Genomic DNA, 19099 nt, shown 5'->3' with positions numbered 1-19099 from the left:
CACTGTAGAATTCCCAGCCTCTGACCTGCTCTTATAGTCACAGTATTCGTATAGATTCACAGAGGTCTACAGCACAGAAAAAGGCCATTTGGCTTATTGAGCAGCTGTGGTGCTCAGAATCAACCACCTGACTCTTCTAATCCCATTTTCCAACACTTAGCCCATAGCCTTGTATGCCTTGGAATCACAAGTGCACATCTAAATATTTCTTAAATGTCACGAGTGTTCCTGTCTCTACCATCCTTAAGGGCATTTCTATGGATGGTCTTTCCTATACAGTGTAGGTCTAACAGCTAGGCTGAGCTGAGTTCCAGATATAATCACCAATCTATTCCTGACATGGCCTGTAAAGCTCCTGCCCCTTACCTTAAATCTCTGCCTTCTGGTCATTGACCCTTCCACCAAGAGGAAAAATTCCTTCCTGTCTGTTCTGTTTATGCCCCTCATAATGTTGTACATCTCAATTATGTCAAAACTTCACCCCCGCCCCCCCAAAAACCCATTTCCACTGCTCCTCAAGGAAAGCTATGCCAGTCCACATCTGGTGCAGCTGAGTTTTTAGTCAATGGTAACTTCAAGTTGTAGAAAGTGGGGGATGCAGTGATGATAATGCTTTTGAAAGTCATGGGGAGATTGTTAGATTGTTTTTCTTGTTTGGATATTGTCATTGCTTGGAACTTGCATGGTGTGAATGTTCGTTGCCATATATCAACTCAAACCTGGATGTTATCCAGGTTTCACTGCATGCAGGCATGGATTACTTCAATATCAGAGGTGTTGTGAATGATGGGAACATCAATTTCATCCATCCATCTGTTTTGGTTGATACCAAAACTGATGGTTTTCAAAGAGTTACATATAGTTCTTAAAGCTAAAGGGATCCAAAGATAAATGAGAAAACGGGAACAGGGGGCTGAGTTGGATGGTCAGCCATGATCATATTGAATGGTGGAACAGGCTCAAAATGTCAAATGGCTGACTCCTGTTCTTCATTTATGTTTCTTTGTGACATGAGGCAAGCATCATTGAAACTCCACTTCGTGTCTTATGATGGGGTGGGACAGTTATCGATGAAGCAGCTGTTTGGGCTCATCTTACACCAATTCCTAAAACTCTTACAGCAAAGTCCTCAGGATGTGATGATCGGTATCGAACAAACACAACCAGCTTCCTTTGTGCTAGATATGACTCCAAGTATTGGACAGTTTTCCCCTATTTCCATTGTACACGTTCATGTAGCAAACAGCAAACTACTGATCAGCCAATGGAATTTTGCCTGATTACGTTTTCACAATTGTAGACCCTGCCTCAAATCAGAAGCTAGGAGAATCCAGAGGGCTGACTGATTTATTCAGCCGATGATAAATTCATTCGAAACACACAGCTTTGAGGTGAAATTATGTTTGATTTCTCGGTAACAAATTGAGTGCTGACAGATTCAAAGACAAATAATGTTCATTTCATTGGTTTTCATCTTCCATTACCAACCGGACCTGTTTCAGGATTGGGGATATTTTATGGTTAGAAATTATTTAACTATTTATTTAATGCAGAAAGCTTTGCTGTCTCATGGAATGAAGCACAGAATTTAGTGTTTCATGTATTCTACTTTCTACATGGCATGGATTAACGATCAGTGCAGTAAATCACATTTCCAGTGGCTGTGTGGTGCAGTGTAACAGAAACATCACAGTTCTTTTACCCCGAAGATTTAATCCAGCCTTAAAAAGAAAGGATGAAAATCTCTTCCTTCAGCTAGGGTTTTTAAGTGGGATCACGTTAGAGGTTTAGTTAATAATTCTCCTTTGACCTAAGTCTGCAGGCAGGATAATCCACCTCCTCAGCAAAGAGCCAATGACCTGCACAGCTCTTCCACACACTTCTGCTGCTGAGTGAGAGGTCATTTGGGTGGGATCGTTTAGATCAACTGACTCAGCAGCTGGTTTGTGATGCCAGCAATGTGGGTTATGTTCATGTACCAAGTGAAGACTCAACCCTTTCAACTTTACCCCTTACCTCAGGGCTGGTGAGCCTCAGGTCAAACTCACTGCCAATTGTCTGTCGATTACAAGAGCACATCCAATGGCATCTTTCATTTCTTTCAGACTTCTGCTAGTTTGAAGCTTCTCAAGTGACAATAGAAATTTGTCCACATCATTTTCAGTGGGAGCTTGCAAACTGAATACTTGTAAGCAGACAATTTAATCTAAACATGCACAATTTTATATTCGAGACATTCCTCCCAATCTTTTGTTTAGCGATGACTGTGAAGTAATAGCATCCCCTCATATGTTGTGACAGCACAAATTATGATCTTTTCTGGCCTTTATTCATAATGAACTAGGAAATATGTTATTTCAGAAGGCATTTCCAATTTCACTCGAAATACTAAGCAGAGTAAATCTTTGCATCAGCATTGCTTACACATGAGACATCAGTGTGTCAGCCATCTTTAATTTACTTGATAAAAACAGTTCTAATTTCTGTTCTTCGATTTCTCTCATCATTTTATAGATATCTATGCCAATGTTTTCACTCTTCACTTTACATAAGAATAGCCTTTGCTGTTTGAGTTTTTTGCAGCACAGATATTGATCCCTTCACAACCTGTCCATTCATTGTTTTTGTGTGTGCCTTCTGCACAGTTTAAATTGATTGACGTTTCTTTGCAGGCCTCAGACGGGGTTGTTTTCAAATGGCTTGAATGAGCGTGAGTCTAGCCTAGCAATTTCTCAGGCCTGCCCATTCCTGCCAGCATGAGGTCTGACCCAATGTTGGCAACATCTAACCAGTCAATTTGCATCTTTTTGTCAAGTTCAGAGGATCTATTTTTAATCTCATTTTAGAGGGGGTATTTAGTGTAAAGGAGGAAGACTGCATGGAGCCAACCATTATGGTAGAGTATTCCCCGAATCCTCATCTGCTCAAGGCTGGCTGCCTACATGCGTTACTGAAGCAATTGTCCTCATGGCTCTGAACAGAGTTGAGGTGCACAGCCAGGAATGTTAATGCTGATATCTATCCAGCGCCTCATCTGATTGAAGAGTGGAATGTACATGGAGGTCACGTGAGAACTGTGGCCTACTTCCTTTTGGTCTGAAGTGCTGATTCCACACCCCACTCCCACGGCCCCCACCCACTAAAAATTGTTGATCAGTCAAAAATGCCTTACGGTCTACGATTCCACATGATTGTGCATCATTCGGGAGAGAAAGGGAGTAAAAAGACAAATTCTGAAAAATTGTCCTTAAACATATTAAAACCTTGTACTATGTTAAATTGGTTGAAAAAACATTCAATTATAAACAGTTGATTGTAAGGTTATTAAAGTATGTTAATAACTTAATAATAGGTTATGTGAATCTGATTTCTTTATAGGCAACAGATAATCACACATAACACGAACATGCAAACAAAGTCATTTTCCTGCACAGGCAAGCTAAACTGCAAAAAGAAGCTGACTACATTAAAGATAGTTTTATTTCTTTGGAAGATTCCACGCCCTCCAGTGATAGTCATAGAGTTGTGCAACAGTTGGAAACAGACCTTTCAGTCCAACTTGTCCATGCTGACCAGATAGCCTAAATTAATCCAGTCCCATTTCCAGTATTTAGCCCATATCCCTCTATATCCTTCCTATTCATGCACCCGTCCAGATGCCTTTTAAATGTTATAATTGTACTCCACCACTTCCTCTGGCAGCTCATTCCATGTACATGCCACCCTCGGCGTGAAAAAGTTGCCCCTTAGGTCCCTTTCAAATCCCTCCCTCTCACCTTAAATGTATGCTCTCTAGTTGTGGACTCACTTACCAGGGAAAACTGACCTTGGTTATTCACTCTATCCATGCACCTCATGATATTATAAGGTCACTACACAGCCTCCAACATGCCAGGGAAAATAGCCCTTTTCTATTCAGCCTCTCCCTATGACACAAGCCCTGCAATCTATGGGTGGCACGGTGGCTCAGTCGTTAGCACTGCTGCCTCACAGTGCCAGAGACTCAGGTTTGAGTCCAGCCTGGGGCGACAGAGTGGAGTTTGCACAATCTCCCCGTGTCTGCATGGGTTTCCTCTGGGTGCTCTGGTTTCCTTCCACAGTCCAATGATGTTCAGGTTGGTTGAATTGACCATGCTAAATTGCCCATAGTGTTCGGGGATGTGTAGGTTAGATGCATTAGTCTCGGGTAAATGTAGAGTAATAGGGTCGAGGAATGGGTCTGGGTGGACTTGTTGGACCGAAGGGCCTGTTTCCACACTGTAGGGATTCTGATTCTGAACCCTGGCAACATCCTTGTAAATCTTTTGTGAGCCCTTTCAATTTTAACAGCATCTTAACCAATGACCTAACTAATGTCCTGGACAGTTGCAGCGTGACCTGCAATTCTCAATGCATTCACCAATACAGTCAAGCATATCAAACGCCTTCTTCACCACACTGTCTACCTGTGACTCCAGCTTTGAAGAATTATTCACTTGTTGTGGAGACAGTAAGGAATACAAATGCTAAAAGCAAAAGTCAATAGATGTGAAGCTGGAAAAACTGGAAAAGTTCCGGGCTGAGCCATCTTTCCTGCTCCTCTGATACTATCTGATCTGCTGTGCTTTTCCAACTTCACGCCTATTGACTCTATGCACCTGCTCCCCAAGGCTCAAAACGTTCTCATGTATAAAAGATTAAGCAAGTTGTACAGTGAGATAAAACAAAAGAAAAAGATTAGAAAGGAAGAGATAAAAAGATATATGGAGAAAAAAACCAAAACAAAAGACAAAAGAAGACAGACATCAATTGTTTCTGTTGGGGTTAACTGAAGTTTTGTTGTTTTGTTTTATTTCTATGTATGTGTGCTCTAGTTCCTGGCTTCCTTTATGTTTTCCCATCTGTTTCTGTCTTTCTCATGGAGGTTGCCCACAAGCAAACATCTCAACAAAGGATGATCTTGGCTCTCAAGCATGATCAAAAGCTAATATCTCTCCAATATGAGTTCCAGAAGTATCTGAAAACTCTTCTTTCACTAATTTAACTGAGATCTAGCATTTGGCAGACACCACAGGTCAATGTTACATATTATTAATAAGACAGCTGTGCCCAGAGATATCAGGGAAGCTGGAAAACCTGTTTTAGATACAATATCAGTTCTCTAGACTAAGTTAAGGTCACTGAACAAAATGTCTTGGGGTTAAGCAATGGAAGCTAAAGCAGATGAGCCAAATATCAAATTGTGGATTTGTCCAAGTGCAGGGAATATGGAACAAAAGCTTCAAGTTGGAACAAAGTTTTCAGGCACAGATTTTGGTCAAGGGTGTACCAACCAATGAGACTTAAGGTCACATGATTATGACAGACGATGGGACATTAGCATTGGTTTCAATTAATAGGCCAATTAGATCCTCTGTTAAAGATGGATGGACTCAGTTATTTTTTCATAATAGTAGTGGATCTCTCTGTGTTCAAAGAAAGAACTTACTTTTACATCGAACTGCTCCCTTGCCAAAGTTTTTTGAGGTGTAGTCACTGTCGTTTTGTTGATTACTGCACAACAAGGGTCTGAGGAATTAAGTCAATGACCATTTAATTTTCCTGATTGGTTAGCATAAAATATTACCAGTACAACTTCCCTCATCTTTCTTGCATATGGATCTTAAAAGGTTAATACTGATGAGTACCATCATTGCCATAATTACCAGCCTCCATGAAGGTGTCATAGGGATTGGTGAATTCTGATGAAGGGTTACTGGACTTGAAACATTAACTCTTGTTTTTCTTTGTACAGACGCTGCCAAACCTGCTCACTTTCTCCAGCATCCTCTGTCTCAGTGATTTTTTTCCTCTCTCTCCCCATGCTTGACCAAGTAGCCTTATAATTTCTTATACTTAAAGAAGATGTTGGCAGTTACATACATTTTGAGCAGGAGATCATACAGCATTACAAGCTAGCATGCCCATACAACAATCTTCTGTATGTAACAACATAGGATCTTCCACATCCACCTGAGCAGTACACATAGGACCTTGATTCACTGTCTTATATTTTAAAAAGGGTATCTCCAGCAAAGTAGCACTTCCTCAGTACTGGACTGAATGATTAACATATAGATGATGTACTTTAAAACTGCTATTACTGAGCCTGGTCTGATGATTCACTATTTTATGAATAACTGATTGGTTTACTATACAACAATGTTTGATACATTATTCTTCAATAAAATAGATTTGTGTTGAAGGCAACACATCTCTTTAAGACCGCAAAGTCTAATCATGGTAAGTAAATACAGTCCATGAGTTATTGTAGAGTTTAGTTGCTATTTGGTGAAGCAAGTTCAGTCATAGAGATGTACAGCATGGAAACAGATTCTTCGGCCTCACTCATCCATGCTGACCAGATATTCTACATTAACCTAGTCCCATTTGGCAGCATTTGGCCCATCTCCCTCTAAACTCCTTCTATTCATATACTATCCAGATGACTTTTAAGTGTTTAAATTATACCAGCCTCCACCACCACCACTGGCAACTCATTCCAGACACGCACCACCCTTTGTGTGAAAAAGAAGCCCCTTAGGTCCCTTTTAAATCTTACCCCCTTGACTTAAGGCTACGCCCTCTAATTTTGGATTCCACAACCCTGGGGAAAAGTCCTTGGCTATTCACCCTATCCTTGCCCTCATGATTTTATAAACTTCTATAAGGTCACTCCTCATCCTCTGACACTCCAGGGAAAATAGCCCCAGCCTATTCAGCCTCTCCCTACACCTCAAACACTCTGACCCTGGCATCATCCTTGTAAATCTTTTATGAACTCTTTGAAGTTTCACAACATCTTTCCTTTAGCAGGGAGATCAGAATTGAATAATTATTCCGTAAGTACCCTAACCAAAGTCCTGTGCAGCTGCAACATGACCTCCCAACTCTTATACTCAATTCACTGACCAATAAAGGCATGTGTACCAAATGCTGCCTTCCCTACCCTGTCAACTGCTTTCAAGGAAATATGAATCTGCACCCCAAGATCTCTTTGTTCAGCAGCACTCCCCGGAACCTTACCACTAGGAGTTTAAGTCCTGCACTGACTTGCCCTGCCAAAATGAAGCACCTCACATTTATCTGAATCAAACTTCATCTGCCATTTCTCGGCTCATTTGCCATCTGATCAAGGTCTCGTTATATTCTTAGTAACCTTTTTCGATGTCTACTACACCACCAATTTTAGTGTAATCTGCAAATTTACCAACCATACCTCCTATATTCACATCCAGATCATTTATATGTGGGAAATATTAGCAGAAACTGTGTTCCGTTCTTTCTCATATGTACTTTTTATGCTTCAATATCTGATGTGTGACTCCTGAGGAGAATTGTCAACCCTCCAGGATTGCCCTGGACTCTCCAGGGTAATTTATCTTTGAGATCTTACCACCAACCATGCCAGGGAACCACCAGAGTGGTGTCAACAATGTTGTTTCTCATTGATCACCCGGCTTATTAAGTGTAAGATTGTCATGGCAAATAGCGGCCATCAGACAGGCAACCATAATCAAATCGAGTTATGAATCTACTTAAGTTGCAATCGCTGTGGATGAGAACTGCATTAAAATTATTATTGTGCTAGGCAACCAATGAGACAGTTAGAGACAGAAGGTCATGTGGTAACATGTCCAGGAATTTGTGTGACTAGATTTGGCAACTCTACTGTCAAGTCCTGTCCTGAATTGCATTGTTCTGAACTGATAACACACTGTAATTACCTTTTGATTCTGTTTGCCTTTTCCTATCATGCTGAAGAGCCAGTGGAGGTAGCCTGAATGTAGAAGATGTGTTCAGACAAAGAACCCATAATGTGGCGTTTACCTAGTTTCACCTCCAACAATCCATTGCTGCCATTTATGATGTCACAGCTACTGGAGCTTCTTGATGTCACATGAATAAGGAAGGATTCTCCCCGAATCATCAGGTTGAATCTGAAAGTGAGTTCTATCAGGGTTTTCAGTGGGGCCTCGTGGGGTTTCTTAATATCTCACTAAATACATAATGAGGCGAGGCTCATTAACTAATTCCCTCGCCCCCTACATGTCCCTCACATCCAATTCTTACCACACACCATGCCCAGAACAACTGGATATCCTGGAATTCGACGGAATCCCTTGTGCTTGTGCCATCTATGCTGTGTACCCAGACAAGCATTGGCAATGCTGTGTTGCCCTTCACGGCAATGTCGTGGCACAGTAGCCAGGAAGCCATTGTGCCCAAGACACACGGATGACACTCTCTCACACATACAACCCCATTCCCTACACTAGTTACTGTTTAACCAGCAGGCCACACTCTTGTCTGTAACTACATCCCATTCCTTCTCTAAGCCTCTGCTTCACTGCTGTCAGTGGTCACACAGATTGGAAGTCGAATAGTGCTGTTAATAAGGCATTTAACAAGCTACATTAATCAATTAGCAATATTGTCAACACATGCCTCCATTTGTGTCTAATATTGTCTCCATACCATGCCACGGCCTTTCTATGCTCACTCACCCAATGTACAGCACCTAGAGAATGAATAAACCTAATGGCAATGACAGTTAAGAGTATCAGCAACATAGGATTTAAACACTTCACACCTCTTTATCTTGTGCAAGTAAATATTGAGACACTGACAAAGGTGATCACAGCAAATGACAATACAACCACATAAAGATGTCAATCAAACAAAGTCAACACTTCTGTCCAGCTGCCAAAACCAACATCCACTCAGACAACCTGTTAGGAATTTGGGCTCTCGGTCAAATGTGCAAATTGAGGCTTCAACACCAATTAATTCATAAATTTGGAATAAAATGCAGATATATTAATAATTATTACAAAACTGTAAATCTGGAACATAAAGCTAACTATACGGATCATTGCAAAAACCCATCTAGCTCACTGATGTCTTTAAGGGAGGAAATCTGCTGTCACAACCCAGTCTGGTCTACATCTAATGTTGCTGACTTTAACTGCCTTCTGAAATGGCTAAACCAGCCATTCAGTTGCATCTACAAAAAAGAAGCAGAAGAAGTGTACCACCACTAGACTGCAACACTTCAAGAAATAGCTCTCTACCATTTTCTGAAGAGTATTGATAGATGGGAAATAAATCGTGCTAGTATCATTCATATCCCAAGAAGGCACAAGTAAAGGCCAGGAGGGTCCTAAGTGCATTTTTTCAGTGCTGCATTAGATGCTTCAATCAGAATGGCAGCAGATTACTACATTAGATGCAGTAATGCAGTCAATCAAGTGACATCTCCTGGAAATTGCTCACGTAGGCAATGTATATGCACAAGGTACAACACACGTGTAAAACCGCTGCTAATAAATAACCAATAGATATGTTTACATCTAAAATCTGTTCACCCAGGCAAAGGCACCCAGAAGGCCATAGGTGAGCTCAGTGAGACAAGGTGAAGAGATGGCAGTTTAGTGGAGAACACAAGAAAGTAAAGAAGAAATCCACATCCAATTTCTGGTGAAAAATGATTTCCCTTAGTCACTGTATGTCTATAATGTTGTAAAGACAACAAGAAGATGCCCTCTGGCACATGTGTAAGTGAAGTTGTAAACATAAACACAGTTGGAAGAATTCCTTTGATCGATGCTCCCAGCAAAACTGTACATTTCTATTCATGTGTTTTCAATTTCAGAGTGGGAAAATCTCTAAACACTAAAAAAAACTCATGCACATTGTCCTGATTACTAAGAAGCAAAGATTTTTTTTTGAGATAAAGAGCAACAGAAGTAACATGCAAATAAGAAAACAAATGCAGACACCTAATGACCTTGTGCACCCCGGGATTCCTTTTGAGAGAGCCTAGTTTGAAGATCTATTATTAATGATATCACAAGCTTTATGATAAGAGGAAATATTTTCCTTGCGATCATAACTGAATAATCTTTTCTAAGTCATCCTGAGCTCCTGAAAGACTTACTGAATTATTGGATTAGGAAACTGATATCCCAATGGAAAATATTTATTTACAAAGCAAAGGAGCTAGAATTAAACTGATAAATTTAACCAGGGACAAATGCCTCTCCTGATTTTTATCTTGGGAAGCAGCAAATTGAATTGTGGCCACTTATAAATTAAGACTCTGACTGAAAGAAATTTTTAGTGAATTTTGGTTAGAATTTAATAAAATAGGGCTCCAGTTGGTTTGACAGATAGATCCATAGACTTAGCAGTGTTTACAGTGCAGAAAGAGACCATTTGGCCCGTTGAGTCCATGCTGCTCAACCAAGCGATGACAACATTCTCTTTTACCAGTTCTTAGTCCATTGTCCTGGTGGCTATGGCAATAAAAGTGAATATCTAAATGCAATTTAAATGTACAAGGGTTTTTGACTTAACAACCCTTTCAACCATGTGTTCGTAGAAAACGTAGAAAATGGGAGCAGGAGTAGTCCCCATGAGCCTATGGGATCATTGCTCACCTAACTTAGTCTGCTGTTCCTGCTTTCTCCCTGTACCCTTTGATCCCTTTAGCCTTAAGAACTGGCCTAACACCTTCTTGAAAACAGTCAACTGCTTTCTGTGGCAGAAAATTCTTTGGGTGAAAAAAAACTCCTCTTCTCAGCCCAATATCATTAGACTGTGACTCTGGTTCTGAACTCTCTGATCTTTGGGAACATCCTTCCTGTACTTTATCTGTCTATTCCTGTTGGTATTTTATCGGTTTCCATGGGATCACATCTCATTCTTCTAAACTTCTGTGAATGTCGCCATAACTAATCTAGTCTGTCATCATAAATCAATCCTGCCGTTCAGGAAACACTTTGGCAAACCTTTGTTGCACTCCCTCCATAGCCAGAAAATTCTTCCCCAGGTAAGAAGACTAATCCTCCATGCAATATTCCAGATGTGGTCTCACCAAGACCCTGTACAATTGCAGCAAAATATCCTTGCTCCTGTATTCAAATCTTCTCACTATCAAGGTAATTATGCCATTTTCCTTCTCCACTATCTGCTGCATCTGCATGCTTACTTTCAGTGTATGGTTTTCAAGGACACCCAGCTCTTATCATACTTCCCACGTTCCCAAATTATTGTCAGATAATAATCTGGCTTTCTGTTTTTGCCATCAACATCACATTTATCCACATTATACTTCAGTTGCCATGCATCTATTCACTCACTCAAATCAGCCAATTCGCACTGAAGCAACATGCAGGAAATCAGGGATACTTCCAGTGTCAATGGTGACCACATTATATAAAATCCCTACAGTTTGGAAACAGGCCCTTTGGCCCAACAAGTCCACACCAATCATCCGAAGAGTATCCCACCCAAACCCATTAGTCTACACTTACCCCTGACTAATGCATCTACCCGACACATCCCTGAATACTATGGGAAATTTAGCATGGCCTATTCACCCAACCTGCACATCTTTGAACTGTGGGAGGAAACCCGACCACCCAGAGAAAACCCTTGCAGGCATGGGGAGAATGTGCAAACTCCACACAGACAGTCGCCCGAGGCTGGAATCGAACCAGGTCCCTGTGAGGTAGAAGTGAGCCACCGTGTCACCCCAAGAGGTTTGTTCAATTGCAGCTCCTGATTGACCACATGGAGTGGCTGCAGCTGTGGAGGGCCTCACTTTGGAGCATCCATGATGCTGAGGATAACATTTTGATGTGAGCTGCCCACATGACAACCAAGAACAACACAGGCAGAAAAGCATTAGGTGACCACCAGGAAGACAAGTAAGACTAGTGCAGGAGTTCCCTTGGCTACCCCTTCTCAAACAGTTATACCATGCTAGATACTATTGGGAGGGATGGCTTCTTGGGAAAGCCGCAACTGCCACATTTGTGGCACCAAAGATAACTCTGCTGCACAGCAGGGGAGGACTAAGGCTGGGAGAGCTTTATTGATAGGGTACTCAAGTGTAAGATAAACTGACAAGAGGTTCTGTGACAGCAAACTCTTGAATGCCATGTTGCCTCCTTGGTGTCAGGATCAGGGATGTCTCAGAGCAGCTGCACGGCATTCTGAAAGGTGAAAGTGAACAACCATCAGTCATGGTACGTACAGGTACCAACAACATGGATTTAAAACAAGGCAATGTGGACCTGCAACAGGAATTTAGAGAGGTAGACAGATTAAAGAGGTAAAGTACGAAGGCTGTAATCTCTGGGTTATTTCCAGTGCCATGTGCTCCTGCATATAGGAAGACAAAGGTCGGTCAGATGAGCACCTGGCTAAAGGGATGGTGTAGGAGCAAAGCCTTTAAAGTTTTGGATCTTTGGGACAACTTCTGGGTTAGTTGGGATCTGTACAAGCTGGATGGGTTGCATTTGAACCGGAATGGACTCGATGTCCTGGCTGGGAGGTTTGCTTATCCTGTTGGGGAAGTTTTAAACTAATTAGGCAGCAAGGTGGGGCACACAACGGATGCAAATTTGGGAGCAAGATCCAATCAAACATAAGGAATTCTAGGACAGTCTAGTAGGTGGAGAAGACATGGGCAGAATAGAAGGTTTGGAAAGCTAAATTGTATCTATTTTAATTTAAGGAGCTTGACTGGTAAAGCAGATGATCTTAATCCCACATGCTGATCGATGCTGTATGATGTTGTTGCAATCACTGACACACAGTTGAAAGAAGGACAAGGTTGGCAGCATAACATTCCAGGGTATAGACATTTCAGGCATGATGGGAGGGATGCAAGAGAGCTGAGGGCATTGCATTATTGATAAGGAAATGATCACTACAGAATATCTGCCATAAATGCTGTTGGATGCGAATCTTATCAGATCGAGTGGATTAGTTGGAGAGACAGATAGAAGCGATGAGGAATTTGCAACAGCAACAGTATGTGATGGATGGCAGTTATAGGAAGGGGGGGAAGTCTCAGATACAGTCACATAGATGGGTTAACTCCAGGAAGGGTAAGAGAGGTAGGCAGCTAGTGCAGGAGTCTTTTGTGGATATACCCATTTCAAACAGGTATGCTGTTTTGGAAAATGTAGGGGGTGATGGATTCTCAGGGGAATGTAGCATGAACAGCCAAGTTTCTGGTATTGAGACCGGCTCTAATGCAACGAGGGGTACATCAGCTTCCAAGAAATCAATTGTGTTAGGGGATTCTGTAGTCAGAGGTACAGACAGACGTTTCTGTGGCCAGCAGAGAAAAAGCAGAATGGTGTGTTGTTTCCCTGGTGCCAGGATCAAGGATGTCTCAGAGAGGGTGCAGAATGTTCTCACGGGGGAGAGGGGCCAGCAGGAAGTCATTGTCCACATTGGAACCAACGACATTGGAAGGGAAAAGGTTGAGATTCTGAAGGGAGATTACAGAGAGTTAGGCAGAAATTTAAAAAGGAGGTCCTCAAGGGTAGTAATATCTGGATTACTCCCAGTGCTACGAGCTAGTGAGGGCAGGAATAGGAGGATAGAGCAGATGAATGCATGGCTGAGGAACTGGTGTATGGGAGAAGGATTCACATTTTTGAAGCATTGGAATCTCTTTTGGGGTAGAAGTGACCTGTACAAGAAGGACGGATTGCACCGAAATTGGAAGGGGACTAACATTCTGGCAGGGAAATTTGCTAGAGCTGCTTGGGAGGATTTAAACTAGTAAGGTGGAGGGGGGTGGGACCCAAGGAGATAGTAAGGAAAGAGATCAATCTGAGAGGGGTACAGCTGAGAACAGAAGTGAGTCAAACAGTCAGGGCAGGCAGGGACAAGGTAGGACTAATAAATTAAACTGCATTTATTTCAATGCAAGGGGCTGAACAGGGAAGGCAGATGAACTCAGGGCATGGTGAGCAACATGGGACTGGGATATCATAGCAATTACGGAAACATGGCCCAGGGATGGGCAGGACTGGCAGATTAATGTTACAGGATACAAATGCTACAGGAAGGATAGAAAGGGAGGCAAGAGAGGAGGGGGAGGGCAAGAGATAAGGGATAGCATTACAGCTATGCTGAGGGAGGATATTCCCGGAAATACATCCAGGGAAGTTATTTGGGTGGAACTGAGAAATAAGAAAGGGATGATCACCTTATTGGGATTGTATTATAGACCCCCCCAATAGTCAAAGGAAAATTGAGAAACAAACTTGTAAGGAGATCTCAGCTATCTGTAAGAATAATAGGGTAGTTATGGTAGGGGATTTTAACTTTCTAAACATCAACTGGGACTGCCATAGTGTTAAAGGTTTAGATGGAGAGGAATTTCCTAAGTGTGTGGATATACCTACTAGAGAAGGTGCAAAACTTGACCTACTCTTGGGAAATAAGGCAGGGCAGGTGACTGAGGTGTCAGTAGGGGAGCACTTTGGGGCCAGCGACCATAATTCTATTCGTTTTAAAATAGTGATGGAAAAGGATAGTCCAGATCTAAAAGTTGAACTTCTAAATTGGAGAAAGGCCAATTTTACGGTATTAGGCAAGAACGTTTGAAAGCTGATTGGAGGCAGATGTTCGCAGGTAAAGGGACGGCTGGAAAATGGGAAGCCTTCAGAAATGAGATAACAAAAATCCAGAGAAAGTATATTCCTGTCAGGGTGAAAGGGGATGCTGATAGGTATAGGGAATGCTGGATGACTAAAGAAATTGAGGGTTTGGTTAAGAAAAAGAAGGAAGCATATGTCAGGTATAGACAGGATAGATCAAGTGAATCCTCAGAAGAGTATAAAGAAAGTAGGAGTATGCTTAAGAGGGAAATCAGGAGGGCAAAATGGGGGCCTGAGATAGCTTTGTCAAATAGAATTAAGGAGAATCCAAAGGGGTTTTACAAATATATTAAGGACAAAGGGGTACCGAGGGAGAGAATAGGGCCCCTCAAAGATCAGCAAGGCGGCCTTTGTGTGGAGCCACAGAAAATGTGGGAGATACTAAATGAATATTTTCCATCAGTATTTACTGTGGAAAAGGATATGGAAGAAATAGATTGTAGGGAAATAGATGGTGATATCTTGCAAAATGTCCAGATTACAGAGGAGGAAGTGCTGGATGTCTTGAAACGGGTAAAGGTGGATAAACCCCAGGACCTGATCAGGTGTACCCGAGAACTCTGTGGGAAGCTAGAGAAGTGATTGCTGGGCCTCTTGCTGAGATATTTGTATCATCGATAGACACAGGTGAGGTGCCGGAAGACTGGAGGTTGGCAAACGTGGTGCCACTGTTTAAGAAGGGTGGTAAGGACAAGCCAGGGGGAACTATAGACCGGTGAGCCTGACGTCGGTGGTGGGCAAGTTGTTGGAGGGAATCCTGAGGGACAGAATGTACATATATTTGGAAAGGCAAGGACTGATTAGGGATAGTCAACATGGCTTTGTGCGTGGGAAATCATGTTTTTTGAAGAAGTAACAAAGAGGGCAGAGCAGTAGATGTTATCTATATGGACTTCAGTAAGGCATTCGACAAGGTTGCCCATGGGAAACTGATAAGCAAGGTTAGATCTCATGGAATACAGGGTGAACTAGCCATTTGGATACAGAACTGGCTCAAAGGTAGAAGACAGAGGGTGGTTGTGGAGGGTTGTTTTTCAGACTGAAGACCTGTGACCAGTGGAGTGCCACAAGGATCGGTGCTGGGCCCTCTACTTTTTGACATTTACATAAATGATTTGGACGCGAGCATCAGAGGTACAGTTAGTAAGTTTGCAGATGACACCAAAATTGAAAGGTGAAGTGGACAGCGAAGAGGGTTACCTCAGATTACAACAGAATCTGGACCAGATGGGCCAGTGGGCTGAGAAATGGCAGATGGAGTTTAATTCAGATAAATGCGAGGTGCTGCATTTTGGGAAAGCAAATCTTAGCAGGACTTATACACTTAATGGTAAGATTCTTGGGAGGTTGCTGAACAAAGAGACCTTGGAGTGCAGGTTCATAGCTCCTTGAAAGTGGAGTCGCAGGTAGAGAGGATAGTGAAGAAGGCGTTTGGTATGCTTTCCTTTATTGGTCAGAGTATTGAGTACAGGAGTTGGGAGGTCATGTTGCAGCTGTACAGGACATTCGTTAGGCCACTGTTGGAATACTGCCAGCAATTCTGGTCTCCTTTCTGTCGGAAAGATGTTGTGAAACCTGAAAGGGTTCAGAAAAGATTTACAAGGATGTTGCCAGGGTTGGAGGATCTGAGTTATAGGGAGAGGCTGAACAGGCTGGAGCTGTTTTCCTTGGAACGTCGGAGGCTGAAGGGTGACCTTATAGAGGTTTACAAAATTATGAGGGGCATTGGTAAGATAAGTAGACAAAGTCTTTTCCCTGGAGTCGGGGAGTCCAGAACTAGAGGGCATAGGTTTAGAGTGAGAGGGGAAAGATATAAAAGAGACCTAAGGGGCAACTTTTTCGCACAGAGGGTGGTACGTGTATGGAATGAGCTGCCAGAGGATGTGTTGGAGGCTGGTACAATTGCAACATTTAAGAGGCATTTGGATGGGTATATGAATAGGAAGGGTTTGGAGGGATATGGGCCGGCTGCTGGCAGTTGGGACTCGATTGTGTTGGGATATCTGGTCAGCATGGATCGGTTGGACCGAAGGGTATGTTTCCATGCTGGACATCTCTATGACTCTATGACTCTAATTGAGGAAGGATGTCCTCGAAGGGTCTTCAAATGAGGCCATCTGGGCAGAGGTTAGAAATAAAAAAGGGGCAAATACTTTTCTAGGATTCTACTACAGGCGTCCCAACCATCAGAGGGAGGTGGAGGTGTGGATATGTCGGCAAATCACAGAGTGAAAGAAACAGGGCTACAGTTGAAGGGGATTTCAACTTTGTAGGGGATGGAATTTTAGAGTGCATCCAGGAGACTTTTTTGTGCCAGTATGTAGATAGTCCTACTGAAGTGAGGCAATGCGAGACCTAATGGAAGAGAATGAAGCCACTCAAGTGGTGAAGTTGCAACGGGTGAGCATTTTGTGGATGGTGACCTCAAGTCTGTAAGCTTCAAAGTCGTGATGGAAAGGGATAAGGATAGTGCAGAAGTAAGTGTCTAAACTGGAGGAAGGCTGATGTCAAATTCATTAGACAGGATCTAACATTCATAGACTGGGAGCAGCCACTTGCAGCTAAGTCTATATCTGTTAAGTGGGAGTCTTTTAAAATTAGTATCGTGAGTAGTCAGGGTCAACATGTTCCTCCCAGAGTGAGGGCAAGGAAAGCAAGTCCAGAGAACCCAGGCTCTCAAAAAGTTTGATAAAGGAAATCAAGGAAGCGTTTGTCAGGTGCAATGCATTAAAAAGAGGGGAGACCCTTCAGGAGTGTAGAGAGGGTAAAAGGTTGCTTAAAAAAGAAATCAGGAGGGCAAAGAGGGACCACGAAATATCTTTGGGAGGTAGGATCAAGGAAAATCCCAAGGCTTTTTATAAGTAAATGTATTAAGATTATCTGGGAAAGAGTGGGGCCTATTAGACACCAAAAGAGCAGTTTGTGTGGAGCGAGAGGATGATGATTTCTCATCCATATTCACAAAAGAGAAAGCATTGCAGCCAGGATTTCAGCTGGTGAAGTTGTAGAACATGTTAAGATTAATAACAAGGCGATATTATGTGTTTAAGCAGACATTGAGGTGCATAGGTCCCTAGGGCCTGATGAGATGTATCTCAGGCTGTTATGGGAGGCAAGGGAGGAGATTACTGACAGAAATATTAAATACTTCACTGGCCACAGGTGAAATGCCAGTCGGCTGAAGGTTAGCGAAAGTGGTTCCTTTGTTCAAGAAGGGCAGCAGGGACAGGCCAAGTAATTAAAGATCAGTTAGACTGATGTCAGTGGTAGGGAAATTATTTGAAAAATTCTGAAGGACAGAATTAATCAATACTTGGAAAGACAGGGATAGTCAGCATGGATTTGTTGGAGGGAGATCCTATGTGGCTAATTTAATTGACATTTTTGAAAAGGTGTCTAAATATATTGATGAGGGTAGTGTAATATGGTTTACAATGACTTCAGTAAGGTTTTGACAAGGTCCCGTATAAAAGACTGGTCCAAAAGCTAAGAGCCCACGTGATCCAAAGCAAATTGGCAAACTGAATCTAAAATTAGCTTACAAATAGAAGACAAAGGGTGATGGTGAAAGGATGCTTTTGTGACTAGCAGTGTGTCATAGGGATTAATACTGGGACTCTTGCTATTTGTTATGTGCATTAATAATTGAATATGAATGTGGAAGGTACATTGTATACAGATAACAGAAAAATAGTGGTGTTGTTGATAGTTAGGAGTATGGTCTCAGGCTACAGTCTGACTTTGATCCGCTGGTAAATTGGGAAGAGCAACTTCCTTGCTCCTATTCGCTCCCGGTTAATGAAGACAAGCATCCTGTATACCTTCTATACCACCCTGTTACCTGTTCTGACATGTTCAGAAGTCAACAAACTTATACACCAAGATCCCTTTACTCCTCAGTACTCCCTAAGGACCTGCCATTCATTGTGTATATCATTCCCTTATTAGATATCTAAAATGCATCACCTCACACTTATCAACATTAAACTCCATTTGCCATTTGCCTTGGTTAAGTTCTGCAGATAGATTTCATGTATCTACTGCTCAAAAGTGTCAGGAAGTAGAGAGACTGAATGCTTATGGATGTATTGCCAATCAAGAGGGCTGCTTTCTCCCGGATGGTGTCAATCTTCTTGAGTGTTCTTGGAGCTACACCCATCCATCATACTCCTGACCTATGCCTTGGAGATGGTGGACAGGTTTTAGGAAGTCAGGAAGTGAGTTATTCATTCCAGATTTCTCAACCTCTGACCTGTTCTTGCAGCCATATATGGCTAGTCCAATTCAATTCCTAGTCAATGGTAACCCCCAGGATGTTGATAGTGCGGGATTCGGTGATGGTAATTGAATAACAAGGGGCAATAGTTAGATTCTCTCTATCTGAAAATGGTCATCATATAGCTCTGGTGTTGCATGAATGTTACTTACCATTTGTCAGCCAAACCTAGATATGGTCCAGGTCTTGCAACATTTGGGCACGGACTACTTCAGTATCTGAAGATTTGTAAATATTGCTGAACATTGTGCAGGCATCAACAAACATCCCCACTTCTGATCTTATGGTGGAGGGAAAATGCTTGGGTCAAGGACAAGTCAGTGCCTATTGAAAG

This window comes from Chiloscyllium plagiosum, unplaced genomic scaffold, assembly GCF_037043375.1.
Source record: "Chiloscyllium plagiosum isolate Xiang-an unplaced genomic scaffold, Cpla_swu_hap1 HiC_scaffold_26, whole genome shotgun sequence".
In the NCBI taxonomy this organism is placed as follows: Eukaryota; Metazoa; Chordata; class Chondrichthyes; order Orectolobiformes; family Hemiscylliidae; genus Chiloscyllium; species Chiloscyllium plagiosum.
Note: the sequence above shows the minus strand (reverse complement) of the source record.